Raw genomic sequence first — 14,594 nt, 5'->3', positions numbered from 1 at the left:
GTCCAGTCTATCAAAGCTGGTCATCACACATATGTTGTGTCTGTAATTGTGTACAAATTTCTCCTGGCTCTACTCTTCTCACTCAGCATCAGTTTGTATAAGCCTCTCCAGGTAAATATGAAGACCGTCTGCTCCTCATTTCAAAAAAAGAAAGTTTTAATATGCTTCTACAGAAGTGACTAATGCCTTATTCCTGTCATTTTGGGTAGCAATACTAATTATGACTTTTAAAGCTTTTCATCATCTCAGAACGGCAATTGCAGTGACTTCTGGCAGAGGGTCAAGGCCTAGAAGAGCCCCAGACCCACATGAACAACCCAGAAAGGCTCTAAAAATGCACCACAAGGGATAATAAAGGAAATGAAAGAGAAATATCTATAAGTTCCTCCATCCAGTCAAGCGTCGAACAAGAAAGTTTTTAATAGACAAAAATATAAAGTATGTCATAGCAAAAGCTACTGACTTGAAAAATAGATCAAAGAGAAATAATTTATCTGTACTACCTGAAAGGTATGACCAAAAAAAAAAAAGACTAGATATAACATTTTAAAAAATCATAAAAGAAACTTCCCATGCCTCTTAGAACCTGGGGGCAAAGCGAAAATAGAAAGAATAACCAAGGTCCCTTCTAGTACCCCTTTTTCAATAATATTTATGACAAAATCTATACTAGTCTTTGTAGTACAGGAAAGGACTACATGTACAAAAATATTTATAGTAGCTCTTTTTGTGGTGACAAAGAATTGGTAACTGAGGGAATGCCCATCAACTGGGGAATGGCTGAACAAGTTGTGGTATATGAATGTTGGATATGATTGTGATGGAATACTATTGTGCTATAAGAAATGATGAGTGAGCAGATTTCAGAAAAACCTGAAAAGACTTACAATGAACTGATGTTGAGTGAAGTAAGCAGAACCATGTACATAGTTTGTACATAGTTACAGCAACATTGTGAGATGATCACCTATGAAGTACTTAATTCTTGTCAGCAACACAATGATCCAAGACAATTCCAAGAGACTCATGATGGAAAATGCTATCCACAACCAGGGAAAAAACTATGGAGTCTGAATGCAGATCAAGGCATAATATTTTTACTTTTTTTGTGGTTTTATCTTTTCTGTTTCTTCTTTCACAACATGACTAATATGGAAATATGTTTAACATGATTGCACATGTATAACCTATATCAGATTGCTTTCAGTCTTAGGAAGGGGGGAGGGAAGGGAGGGAGAAAGAAAAATTTGCAATTCAAAATCTTACAAAAGTGAATGTTGAAAATTATTTTTATATATAATTGGAAAAAAAATACTATTTACACACAAAAAAAGAGAATATAGAAAAAATTTACTGGTCACCTCTTGAAAAAAACGACACACAAAACAAAACCCAATATTATAGCTAGAATCCAATTTCTAAGTCAAAGAAAAAAATACTGTAAGCAACGAGAAAGAATTCAAGTACCAATGACCCATAGTCAAGTTCACACATACTTTAGCAGCCAGCATTATAAAGGAGTAGAGAACTTTGAATATGATATTCCAGAAGGCAAAGGATATAGACTTGCAACCAAGAATAACATTCAGCAAAATTAAATATGATTCTACAGGGGGGAAATGTACCTCTAATGAAACAGAGGATTCCCAAGTATTCCTGATGAAAATGCCAGAGTTGCAGAGAAAATTTGAAGTGCAAACACAGGAGCCAAGAAAAACATAAAAAAGCAAACATAAGTGAACATCCACAAGAGATTAAATAAGGATAAACCGTTTACATTAAAATATAAGGAGTTGATGTACAAGTCCCCTCTTAACTTTATCATCATTGGGGGTCACAGAGGGAGTCTAATTAGGCAGAAGGCCTGATAGTGGTTCTGTTATGTCTTGATCATCTTTAAAAAATATATTGGAAAAGAGGTAAGAGGAATAATCTGGGGTAGAGGCAGGGAAGGGGGAAGAAGGTTAGGGAAAAATTCTCTCACTTAATTGGAGTTCACAAGTAGAAGTCTGTACAAACAAGGAGGAAGGAGTGGGGGAGTGGGTGACACTTGAATCTCACTTTCATCTGAACTAGTCAAATAAAACACACAGTTCAGTATAGGAATATATTTCCTTAAATAGGGAAATGGGAGGGAAAGCTGAAAAGGGAGAAGAAGGAATAACAGGGAGGGTAGCTTAAAGGAGGAATGATTTGTAAGCAAAAAAAAATTCTAAGGATGTAGCAAAATGTTTGGAGCAATTTGTGTGTGTGTGTGTGTGTGTGTGTGTGTGTGTATGTGTGTGTGTTGGATTACCCATAAGTTAGGGAATGGCTAAAAAATTATAGTATATAAATGTAATGGAATATTATTGTGCTGTAAGAAATAAGGAAGAGGATAGCTTCAGAGAACCTTGGGAAAATTTTGTAAGAAATGATGCAGAATGAAGTAAAAAGAACCAGGAATTATTTAAAATAAGTTTAAATTAAAATAAAACCATAAGCCAATATGCTAGAGACTATTGACATAAAAACATTAAATAAAATTTAGTGAAAAGAAAACAACAACATATTTAAAAGACTACACAGTAGAACTAAGGTAGATTTGTGACAGAAATACAGAGTTGATTCACTATTAGGTAAACTATAGATAAAATAGACAATATTAATAAGAATACCAATAAAATCGTGATTACTTCAATAGATACTGAAAAAAACTTTCGACAAAATTAAAAACCGATTTCTGTTAAAAAAAAGAACTCACTAAATTGTAGGAATAAATGCATCTTTTCTTAATAATATCTTTCTAAAACCAAGAGCCAACATTGTATATAATAGAGAAAGGCTAGAGGTCTTTCCAATACAATCAAGGGTAAAACAAAGATTCCATTATTACTGTTATTATTTCACAGAGTTTTAGAAATGCTTACTATAGCAATAAGACAAGGAAAAAATAAATTGAGGGAATAAATGTACCCAAAGAAGAAACAAAATTAACACTTTTTTTTGGGCAGATAATATGATGATTTATCTAGTAAACCCCAAAGAATCATCTAAAAATCAGTTGAAATAATAACTTTAGTAAAGTTGCAAATTATGAAATAAACCCACATAACTCATCAACATTTTACCAATGTATTACCAACAAAACCTTGCAGGAAAAGATAGAGGAATTCCACTAAAAAAAAAATACAGAATGTGGCAGGTAGGTGGCACAATTAACAGATCACCGGCCCTGGAGTCAGGAGGACCTGGGTTTGTATCTGGCCTCAGACACTTAACACAAAAACTAGCCATGTGACCTTGGGCAAATCACTTAACCCCAATTGCCCTCCAAAAAGCAAAAAAAAAAAAAACAACACACACACAAAGAAACCACAGAATGTATAAAATATCTGGAAGTCTACCTATGAAGACACATATAGTAACTATGTGTACTTTTTAAAAATGTTTTTGCAGAAATAAATATAGGCCAAACTAGAGATGAGTAATTTTTCATATTCATATATATGTATATATATATATATGTCTTGTCAATGGAATGAACATCTATCTCAACTAATTTGCTTATTGAGTGCTATACCAATCAAATTACTAAAAAATTACTTTAGAATGCTAGAAAAAAAAATAAACAAAAGGCAAAAAAAAGTAGGAGGTAAGGGGGTCAGATTCCCTACAATACTACCCAAGCAGTAATCATCAAAATTATTTTATGCTGACTAAAACAAAATGAGACTGATCAGTGAAATAAGATTATGTATGGAAATAAATGAGCAATCAACATGATAACATTGTGTTTGATAAACCTAAAGGCTCCAGCTACTGGAATAAGAACTCATTATTTGACAAAGCTGCTTGGAAACTGGAAAACTGCCTGGCAGAAATTACGTATAGACCAATATCTCACATAATATACTAAGATAAACATAATATATTAAGATAAATTCCAAATAGATACATGACCTAGATATAAAAGGTCACATCACGAACTAATTAGAGAAACAAGGAAAGAAATATCTTTCATACTTGTGGTTAGGGAAAGAGTTTATGACCAAACAGGATGAAAGAAGATAAAAAAGAACAGTTTTGATGACATATAATTGAAAAGGTGGGGTTTTTTTTTGCAGTAACAAAATCAATATTCTTTAAATTAGAAAAGAAATAGTTATCTGGGGAAACAATCTTTGCAGCAAGTTTCTCTGATAAAAGCCTCATATCCAAAATATGTAAGGAGCTGATTGAGAGAGTGAGGCTGACAACTTTATGTAGCTCTGCCTCACTCAAGTCCAATTCACACAAAAGTCAAGACATCACCTTCATGATGCCATTGTCCTCTTTGAGAACAAATTAACAAACTACATCTAAAGAGAACTATTTCCTAATAACTAAATAGTCAAAAGATATGAATAAGCATGTCTCAAGGAAAGAAGTCAAAGCTATCAACTGTCATATGAAAAAATGTTCCAAATCACTAATGAAGAGAGAAATGAAAATGAAAGCAACTCTGACAATTATTAGAAGGGCTTCAGGAAAACAGGCAAACTAAATGGACTATTGGTGTACCTGTGAGTTGATCTAGTCATTCTGGAAAGCAACTTGGAACTATACCTAAAAAGCTACTAAATATTTTGTGCCCTTTGACTCAGCTACACTTCTTTTTTATTTTTTTTTTTAAAGCAATTGGGGTTAAGTAACTTGCTCAAGTTAGTTTTTTTTGTATGGGTGTTAAGTGTCTAAGGCCAGAACTGAACTCGGGTCCTCCTGGCTCTGGGGCCGGCGCTTTACTCACTGCGCCACCTAGCTGCCCCAAGCAGATGTTTTTTTGACTGGAGGAGTTTCTGGGCCCATTTGAACTCTTCCTCATGGAACCTGTTTACATTGGTTAAACTTCCATAATGAGTAGTAATATTGGTAATGTCTTTACTTTTATTCATTTCCTATTTTTAGCTTGTTTAAATATGGTGGGTTGGAAGTGTCATTTCATGCACTATTTTCTTCTCTGCTCTTATAATTTGCAGTGAATTTTGGCTTTTGCTTTTAATTAGATAATGATCTGGCTGCCTATAGACAATTGATCAGAAATTACTCTGATGTCAGTAAACAGAATTTTGCTGTCTGTTAAAATAAAATCACTTTGACTTTTGTGTTAGTTGATTCTATATCCTACACCTTTTGAATGTTTTCTTGAAAAATAAATTCATGTTACACACCTATGAGCCTTCTGAGTAATCTATAAACCTTTAGCTGATGCTTTCTCAAGCTAACCATCTTTTTCCAATATATTTTCGCCTTTTTACTCCTGTGCCCACCTTTGCATTGAAGTTGTGGCATATCCAAGTATATGTTGATTTGGTTTGGAGGATCTTGTCTACTTCCTTGTGGAATTTCTTTCCCTTTTTATCTTTTACAACAGATACTGGTGAATGAATTTAAAGACAGACTCTTTTCATCAGAAGCACTGCAATGTTTCACAAAAGGTTGTTTCTCACTTTCCTTAGGTCCATGTTGATATGAGTTTGTCAAGATCTTTATTTGCCTCTTTGGAAGAGAGCCTGAGAGCCATCCTTCCAATTTACCACTAGATATAGTGGATGGAGAACTACACTTGGCATCAGCAATACTTGGGTTCACCTCCTACCTCAGACACAATAGTCGTGTGACTCTTGTCAAGCCACTTAATCTTTCTAATCTTTGATTTCTTCATCTGTAAAATGGGGATAATAAACAGTACCTTTCCCACCAGGTTGTTCTTTGGACCAAAGGAGATGACATGGGCAAAGCCCTTTGCAAACCTTGTAGCAATATACAAATTTCAACTATTATTTTTAGCTACAGTGTCTTTAAGTATTCTAGTTTCATTTATAACTCGTGGCTGTTGAAGATGTGATTTAGGTCAACTTCTTGGCTGTTAGTCAAAGATGTCACACCTTCTGTGCCAACACTTAGTAGGTGGACTAAAAACAGGGATTTTAGCAACCTCTGCCCCCTTTCCACCAAATCTGCCACCATCACCATGGAAGTACAAGGGGACTACAAGGGACTGAAGGCCATTTTGGATTTGATCTGTTTCATGGGTGTCAATGGTCAAGCAATGTATCATCTTAAGTAGCCAGCTGCTGGGGTTGGGTTTATTTACTCAGACGTTGTCTAGTTTCAACTTTAGGCTATAATCTAAGACAACAGAAGAAGGGAGTGGAAAGTTCCCCTGTCCTCTGCCCTGGTGAGACCCTATCTGGAGCATGGGTTCAGTTTCCAGTGCTACATTTTAGGAGGATCATTGACAAACTACAAGTTTCAGAGGATAGTGACTAGAATGGAGAAGAGAACTAGAAACCATACCCTAGGAAGATCCTTTGAAGGAACGGGGGATATTTAGCTTGGAGAAGAGAAAATTTAGTAGGCACATGATTGCTCTCTTCAAGTATCTTTTTAAAGGGCTGCCTGCCATGTGAAAGATGGACATGTTCTGCTTGGCCCCTGGCGGAACAATTAGGCCCAACAGAGGCAGAGTGGAAAAGAGACATTTTTCAGTTCCATATATGGAAGAACTTCCCAACAATTAATATTGTCTCAAGGTACAATGGGGGGACTGCTTCATGACGCAATGAATTTCCCATCATCCTCCAGGGGTTCTTAACTGGGGGTCTGAGAACTGAAAAAAAAAATGACAATTGTATTTCAATATAGTTGGTTTCCTCTTTAATCCTATGTATTTTATTTTATACTTTAAAAACATTATTTGAGAATGGATGGATAGGTTTCACCAGACTGATTGTCAGAGGGGTCCAGGACACAGGAAGGGTTAAGGTCCTATGCTATGGGTCTTCAGGTGTAGGTCAGATGACCACTTGGTACTGAGGTTGTGAGCCACTGGCAGAACGGGAGAGATGTGAGTTAACCACATCTCCGGCTGCATTTAAATATTTTGCTGATGGTTTTTATTTTCCTGAATTCTTTTAACTGCTTTGGAAATTGCTTTTGCTAGGGAGTATTTTAATGAATTTTTATTAAATGGATTGTGAGTCCTGCTGACCCACCGGTGGGGACAGGAGGCCATGGAGAGGATTCTTGCTCAGGTAGGGGTTTGGATTAGTGGTCCTCTAAACTTTCCAACTAGCTCTGAGATTCTGTGATTTCAGAACTATAGACTCATCAAGGCACTATTCTTTGGGGAAGGAGTTGGAACAAGGAGTCACCATCTGAGAAGAGATGGGGAGACTGTAACCCAAATGCCGGGAACCAGAAGAGAGGGACACTCCTATAGCTTTGGAGCTAAAAAAAGGAGGAAGGGAATGGGTGGGACAGGAGGCCCAGATGCCAGCTGGCCTTTATTATATATGAGTCTGGGGGATTTTCCTCCTGAGTCCCACCAATATGGGAACAGCAGCCAAGCTTGCTGGCAGTGCACTCTGGGGCCTTTCCTCCAACTTAGCATCCACCCCCACCTGTCCACCTCCTACCACTACAGATTTTCTACAGGCAGAAGGGCCTCCTTCCATCTTCCTAACTGGTCCCCTCTCTGGAATGCTCTTCCTTTTTCTAGATAAACCATGATTATGATTCACCAAGTAGACGGAACTTCTTCTCTCTCTGACGTCTTCCCTTATGGCTTTAGCTTGTCTTTTCCCTCCTCTGAAAAATCTGTGGGCCTTACCTTTCAACTGGAATTTAAGGCTCTCCCAGGTGACTCTATATTGAGCTAGAGCAATCCCAAGTTCAACTTTCTGTGTGATTTTAGGCAGGTTCTTTCTCTAAGCCCCAGTTTCACTATTAATTGAGGGGATTGAATTAGATTATTTCTTAAGGTTTTTTCTGGCTATCACTTTCGGTGTTTTAAGGTCCTTCCTGTCTCTGACATTATATGTTCTAAGGTCACTTCCAAATCTTCGATTCTCTTTGTTTTTTTTTTTTTTTTAAAGCAATTGGGGTTAAGTGACTTGCTCAAGGTTACACAGCCAGTTATTTTTGGTGTGGGTGCTGAGTATCTGAGCCCGGAACCTATCCCAGGTCTCCTGACTCTGGGACTGGTGCTCTTACTCGCTGCGCCACCTGGCCGCCCTCATTCTCTGTTTTAAGGTTGCGCTAGCTCTGATGTTCTGTGTTCTAAGGCCCTTCCCAGTTCTGACATCTCTTGTTCTAAGGCCCCTCCCAGCTCTGACATTCTGTGTTCTAAGGCCCCTCCCAGCTCTGACATTCTGTGTTCTAAGGCCCCTCCCAACTCTGACATTCTGTGTTCTAAGGCCCCTCCCAGCTCTGATACTGTGTTCTAAGGGCCCTCCCAACTCTGACATTCTATGTTCTAAGGATTCTCCTAGCCCTGACATTTTAGGTTTTAAGGCCCTGCCCAGCTTTAATCATTTATGGCTCCAGACTCTCCAGGTGTGAATTTTATCTCCCCAGTTACAGGTCTTCTGAGTCCCATCTCTCTGTGGGTTCTCACTCAGAGTCCAACAAATGGACCAGGGTCTGATTAGGAGGACTAATCTCTGCTTGACTATTTAAATTGGATAAGGCTACAGAGCTTGGTAAACCTTAAAGCCATATAGAAATGCTACCTATTTTTGTTGTTATTTACACCCCAATGCCTGCCTCTTTCACTCCCTACCTCTGTGGGTGTGGGAGAGTGCCTTAACCTCTGAGCCTCAGTTTCCTCTTCTGTGAAACGAGAGCCTTGGGCTGGATGGTCTGGGAGGCCCCCTTCAGCTTTGTTCCTTGGGAGCCTGTCAGCAGCCCTTCGAGATTCACTGATTGATTATGGGAATCCTATTTCCCTTCAGGTTGCCGGCCACACCTCACACCTCCTGGGCTTCCTTTGTAAACTTCCTGCTTGTGAAGCAGGTACCCCTGCATGTGTATGTATCCACATGGATGCCGACACATCCTGGACACAGCTATACACAGGTGTGCATTGCAAACACACACATGCCTGATCAATTACTTCCCCAATGTATTTTCCTTCTATGGAACATACTATACGTGTGATATAAAACACAAAATAATAATAACTGAGCCATCTGGACCATCTAAAAGTTTCTTCCCTGAGCTCCTATGTTCTCCTCACTGGTACCACTCTGTTCCTCCTGAGATACCAAACATCTACACGTCCAGCTGCTCACCCCCCTCCATCTCCGAACACACACTCACCAAGGCACAGAAAGTGACGGGTGTGTGAAAACGAAGAACCGCAGTTGTCACAGGCAGTAAACAAGTGACACAGGACACCGTGGCATGGACTGATACACAACCACAGATTGTCACGGATGTGCAGCCGTAGCCTCCCTCTCACATGATCCACAGCCACACAATCGCACATGGCCACACAATTGCACATGGTCACACAATTTCACAGCTGTACATAATGCACATCACACCCCATCGTCCTCCTCACACATCCCCTCTCAGTCCCACAAACCGTATACATGCACCATTCTGCATCACACAATTGTTCATAGTCACACCCAACCCACAGATGGTTCCAGTCAGGCTGTGTATTAAGCCAGAGCAGCTGGTGTTTCTCTATTTCCCCCAGAGGGTTCAGATCAGCCCAACCCAGGCCTGTCTCTGGGGCAGCCTAGGAGGACAGAGGTGAGGGGTCCTCCATGGGCCATTGACCAAGCATGTCTCCATCTCCTCCCTTACTCCCCATTTCCCAGTCATTAGATTTATTTCCCCAACGACCTCTCCTATCTCTTCCATAAAAGGCTAGACTAGGGGCCAGGCATGTTGGTGCTAGTGGTGGGACTGGTGGGATTCTGGTGGGAACAGCTGTGCTCCCTTTCCAGCCACTTCCAGCCCATGCCGGGCCAGCCAGGAGCCCCGACTCCTGCCTGCAGTGCTAGTGGTGGGTAGAGTGGGGGCAGAGGGGAAGAGAATAGTAAATGGGGGTGGTGGTTGTTAGGGAAATAAATCCTGAGGGAGAAAAGTCAGCTCCAGCCTGGGACCTGAAGAGCACTCACCTGGAGCAGGGTATCCGGAGAGCCTGGCCAGGGCAGACTGAGAGATCCTGGGGAAATCAGAAAGATCCGCACAGTCTGGGGCTGTGTGAGCTGGGGGAGCTATGCCCCCGCAGGCGGATGTGACTGAAAGTGTCGGAGAGACAGACACAGAGACAGACAGAGAGGGAGCCGGGAGGAGAAGGGGAGGAGGGCTGGGACGGAGAAGAGCGTGGGGGTTAACCCCTTCAGGCTCAGGAGTGCTCTCTCTGGACAAGGGTCAGGGGTCAGTCAGGGAGTGCAGAGGGTCAGGACTTGGGGTGGGGGAGCCCGAAGCAGCTCGAGAGGGTGGGGAGAGAGGAGAGGAGGATGGGAATAACAGCACTCACGTTTAGCTAGCTCTTTGTTATCTCTGCCTGTAGATGGAATACTCTGGGTCATAGGGAAACTGAGGTGCAAATCCCAGGGAGGGGCTGCTAACCAACCAAGCAGACTGACCGGATTGGGCCCAGGAACCCAGAAAAAGAGATTCCATTGCCTGAGATGGCCTATGGGGCCAGGACAAACCTAAAAATAGTTCCCTCATTACTAGTGTCAGGCCGAGTTTACTACTGGTTGGGTGGACAGGAGGGAAGGAAGGGAGCAGGACAGAGGGATGAGGGCTATGGAGCCCAAGATGTTGGGGACTAGCTATAGGGGTCCATGAGAGGGGGCTGCAGGAGTGGGCTTGGGGACTTTCACTCCAAAGCATTTATAGTCAAGCAGCCTTCCCCCCATCCCTTACCTTTGATGTGCTTCCTGTGAGGTTGGGGTATAGGTGGGGAGCTGTCCTCCTTGGTCTATGAAGAAAGAGACCACAAGGTAACTTGGTCAATAGGTTTAGAGGAAGAGGGGTTTGAGGCTCTCCATGGACGCCGGTGCTTGGTGTAGGTGGTGTTTTTGGGGGCTGAGCAGGGAGGTTCCCCACTTCACCCCCCCAGCCTGGGCAGGGAGGGGTAAGTACCAGAGGCTAATAATGGGGGTCGTTTCCGGGCCTCCCAGCTGGGCTAGGGGTTGGTAGGGAGAGTTATAAATAGTTCCTTCCTGTCTAGCTGTGCTGAGAGGGGAGGGGGAGTCAGTTTTCTGCTTCTGTTTCTCTCTCTCTCTCTGAAAGTCTCTGTCTCACTGATTTTATGTCTCTGTATCTCTGCCTCAGTCTCTCTCTCTCTCTCTGATTCGATAATCATTTGTTAAACTCTTACAATGTGTGAAGGTCCATGTTAGGCACTCTCTTGGTAATCCTGCCTCTCTGTCCCTGCCTCAATTTCCCCGCGTCCATCTTCACCTCAGGCTTTCTGCCTCTGGTTTCTGTTTCAGCCCAGTGGGAGGATCCTTAGATTCAGAGACTTTTCAGGTACTTGGATAGTGAAGGGATTTCTCCTTCTCTCCTGTTCCCACCCACTCCTTAGAAATCCATTTCGCCTTAGATGAGAACCAGGTAAAGAACCCAGGCATGTGGAACTGTGACTGGTAAAATTCTGGAGTGTCCCCTAAAGAAGACAAAATTGCTGCCCCTCCCTAATCCTTACCCCATCTCAAGCAGGAGGTCACTGACTAAAGTGGGGGGTGGGCACGTGGAAGAGGGGAAGTTGAGGCAGCCAGGGCTGGGGAAGAGGGAAGATTAGAGATTGCATCTCCTGAAATGGACTGGCCAGGCTAGTTTCTTCAAGAAGCAGACACTCTACGGAAGGCAATGGTGTGGACTAGCAGGAAAGAAGGAAGAAGAGGGAAACAGAGAAATGGCCTCTCAGCCTAGGCTGGATTTGTTCAACCTTGGCCATGCACCCAAACCTCCAAGGGTCAGAGATGGGCGCCCCAGAGTCAACCTGTTACCAGCTTTGCCTCCACCCAGGTTTGGATGGGAGGGAGTGGACTATGGTCACTTTCCTTGGCATGCCTAAGGTGGATCTGGGCTCCAGACGCTCCAGTTCCCCCAGTGGGTCAGGGGGATTTCTCAGGCCCTCCAGTGGCCTAGATCTGTTAATAGCCTGGGTCCCTCTAAGAAAGCAAGGTTTCTAGGGTTCCTCCCCCAGCCCCAGTCCATCATGGAGTTAGAGTTCTAGTTCAGTTTGAGGGATATGTAGGACAATTCTGAGGGAAAATCAGCTTGATGGGGGTAGGGGGAGAGACTCTCTTGGTCTCATCCCTCCTTCGAAGCCCCAACTGTACATAGCCATCTCTTCCTCTTGGATCCTTTACTTACTAGGGGCATAGGATTAGGCTTGGGTCCAGGCAGGAACCTGGTACTTTGGGGAGCCTGGTGCATCCGGGAGATAAAAACCTCAACAACAGGAAGTTATTTTGGGAGGCCCAGGCTTGGGGAGTGCAGTCTGCGGTGGGGCCAAGCCCCAGTTTCAGGTCAAATTAGGGGAGGTGGTAGGCCATATGGGAAAGTACCCTATGCCCCAGTCTCTGACAAAGAAATGACCTTTACTGCCAGGCCAATGTGTGCCCCTTGTTCACATCTCCTCCTGTCTTCTCTGGTAGCTTGCCCTCTTTGTACTTCTAGTTTCTTGTCTTTCTCTACTTACTGACTCCTTCCTACAAACATCCCCCATCTCTGAGCTCAATGGCCTCCTTCTAGCCCTTAATCTATGAGGCTATGATGTCTTATTTTCTAAATTAGGCAACATTTTTTCAGTACTTAACCTTCCTGACCTCTTTCCTGCTTTGGACACTATTGATCACCCTCTTCTCCTGAAAACTCTTTCCTTTTGAGTTTTCTTACATTCTTATCCTGGCTCTCCTTTGACCTCTCTGGCCATTACTTCCCAGGATCCTTTGCTGCATTCCTGATCCCTAACCTCAGGCACCCCCCAAAACTCCTTTGTTTTCTTTCTCTACAACCATATTCTTTGTGATCTCATCAGTTTCCACAGTTTCATTTTTTTATATTTCTTCTGAATTTAACAAATCACATAAAATGAGTATTTCTACACATGTAGTACAACAGAAAAAGGATTGGACATGGAACCGCAAATCCATCGTGTACAGCTTGCTTTTCTTTTAAAATCTATCCTATGTCCACATATAACTTTCAAAGCAGTCCTGATTGGCTGTGATTCTTTCTGGCCTTCCTGAAAGTTCTATTATCTTTGCTATGTAGATGACTCCCAGATCCATATATCCAGGCTTAGACTTTCTCCTGAGCTCCTGTCCTACAATCACCAACGGCCTGTTGGACACCTCCAATTGAATATCCCATAAGTATCCCAAACTCAACATGTCAAAAACAGACTTACTTTTCCCGTCCTCCAAACCTACTCCCTTTCCAAGCATCCCTATTTATGTCCAGGGCATCATTGTCCTTTCAGTCAATGAAGTTTGTAACCTTGGCTTCGTCATTGACTCTCCCCATGTCCCCTTCCACAATGAAATTAGCTGACAAGTTGGGTTGATTCTACCATCAAAGCATTTCCTGTAACTGTCCCCTGTGCTCCCTTCATAGCAATCCATCGCCCTAGTTCAGGGCACTCTCCCTTTTCACCTGGACTATTTTTTGCTGTTCAGTTGTCTAGTCGTGTCTGACCCTTTGGGACCCCATGGACCATACATAGCACGCCAGGCCTGTCTGTCTCTTGAAGTCTGTCCAAGTTCACATTCACTGTTTCTGTGACAATATGCATCTCATCCTCTGCCATCCCTTTTTTCCTTTTGCCTTCAGTCTTTCCCAACATCAGGGTCTTTTCCAATGAGTCTTGTCTTCTCATTATTTGGCCCGAGTATTTCAGCTTCAGCTTCTGGCTTCTACCTAAAGGTCTCCAACAACAGAGGAATCATTAACTACACTGGCTGCCCATTCACTTTTGGACAGCCCAAATTTCTTGTAAGTTTTTTTAGGTTTAGAGCTAGAAGGGACATTAGAAGTCTCCTACAGCTTTCTTTCTTCTCCTCCTCTCCATTTTGCAGATGAGGAAACTGAGTCCTAGAGAGGTTAAGTGTCTTACACCTTGAAGAAGGGAGTGGCAGAGCCAGACCTCCAATCTGCATTCTCTAACTCTGAATCTGGAGTATTCCCCAGTATGACACTACTCCACATCCCTTGTTCTGCCTTCTGGAGCCAGGCAAAATAAGGAAATTCCACTCCCTCAGGACAGGCTTTCAAATCCCTGAGAATGTCCCATCTCTGCTGTCTTTTCCTCTGTGGGTTAAACATTCCCAGTTCCCACATCAGTCTTCATAGTGCCCTATCCTTGCCTAGTTACTTTGCCCTGGGACTTTTCTCCTGTACCCCATGACCAGCCACTGAGCCTGGGAAAATGGCAGCCTGAAGGGGGGAGACTAGACAAGGTCAAGGTAATTCTGCAGAAGAGCCAGGAGAGGAAGAAGCAGGGGTGGGCAGAAACCAGCTGGTACAGGTTCTGAGAGCAGATTGCTAAATTTTCAGTGGGAGCATTCACACCTTGGAAATCAGCAAACACTACAAGATCAGAGCTTTTAAAAAAAATTTTGTTGATTGAATAGATTTAAGAAAGTGATGGAAAAAATGTTAATACTTGAGATTGAAGTTAAAAGTAGGTTGTGCAGTTTTTGGAGAGCTGCTTGTTAAACATTTACCTGAATGTCCTTGAGTTGAAGAACTCTGATTTCCTGCATCCAGCACAAGCCACAGAAGCAGTGCTGGGAGCCTGGGAGGAGGCTGGC

At 42.4% G+C, this 14,594-nt stretch overlaps 1 protein-coding gene across 2 annotated transcripts in view; it reads right to left on the bottom strand.

Moving 5' to 3' along the window:
* Nucleotides 1-10,864, bottom strand: part of TBXA2R (thromboxane A2 receptor) — a 37,790-nt gene extending 26,926 nt beyond the window's left edge. Inside the window, exons 1-2 of one of the 2 annotated variants that reach the window (XM_069086862.1) lie at nt 10,696-10,864; nt 9,936-9,982 (exon numbers count right to left, since the gene is read on the bottom strand). The gene's annotated coding sequence lies outside the window, so the exon portion shown is untranslated. The remainder of the gene's footprint in view (nt 1-9,935; nt 9,983-10,695) is intronic. The other variant, XM_069086863.1, reaches the window with a different exon arrangement.
* Nucleotides 10,865-14,594: the final 3,730 nt, after the last annotated feature.

This window comes from Petaurus breviceps, unplaced genomic scaffold (genome assembly GCF_028583685.1).
Source record: "Petaurus breviceps papuanus isolate PSGF00001 unplaced genomic scaffold, PetGlider_PUasm1.0 180, whole genome shotgun sequence".
Lineage (NCBI taxonomy): Eukaryota > Metazoa > Chordata > Mammalia > Diprotodontia > Petauridae > Petaurus > Petaurus breviceps.
This window is presented reverse-complemented; position numbering and strand designations above follow the sequence as displayed.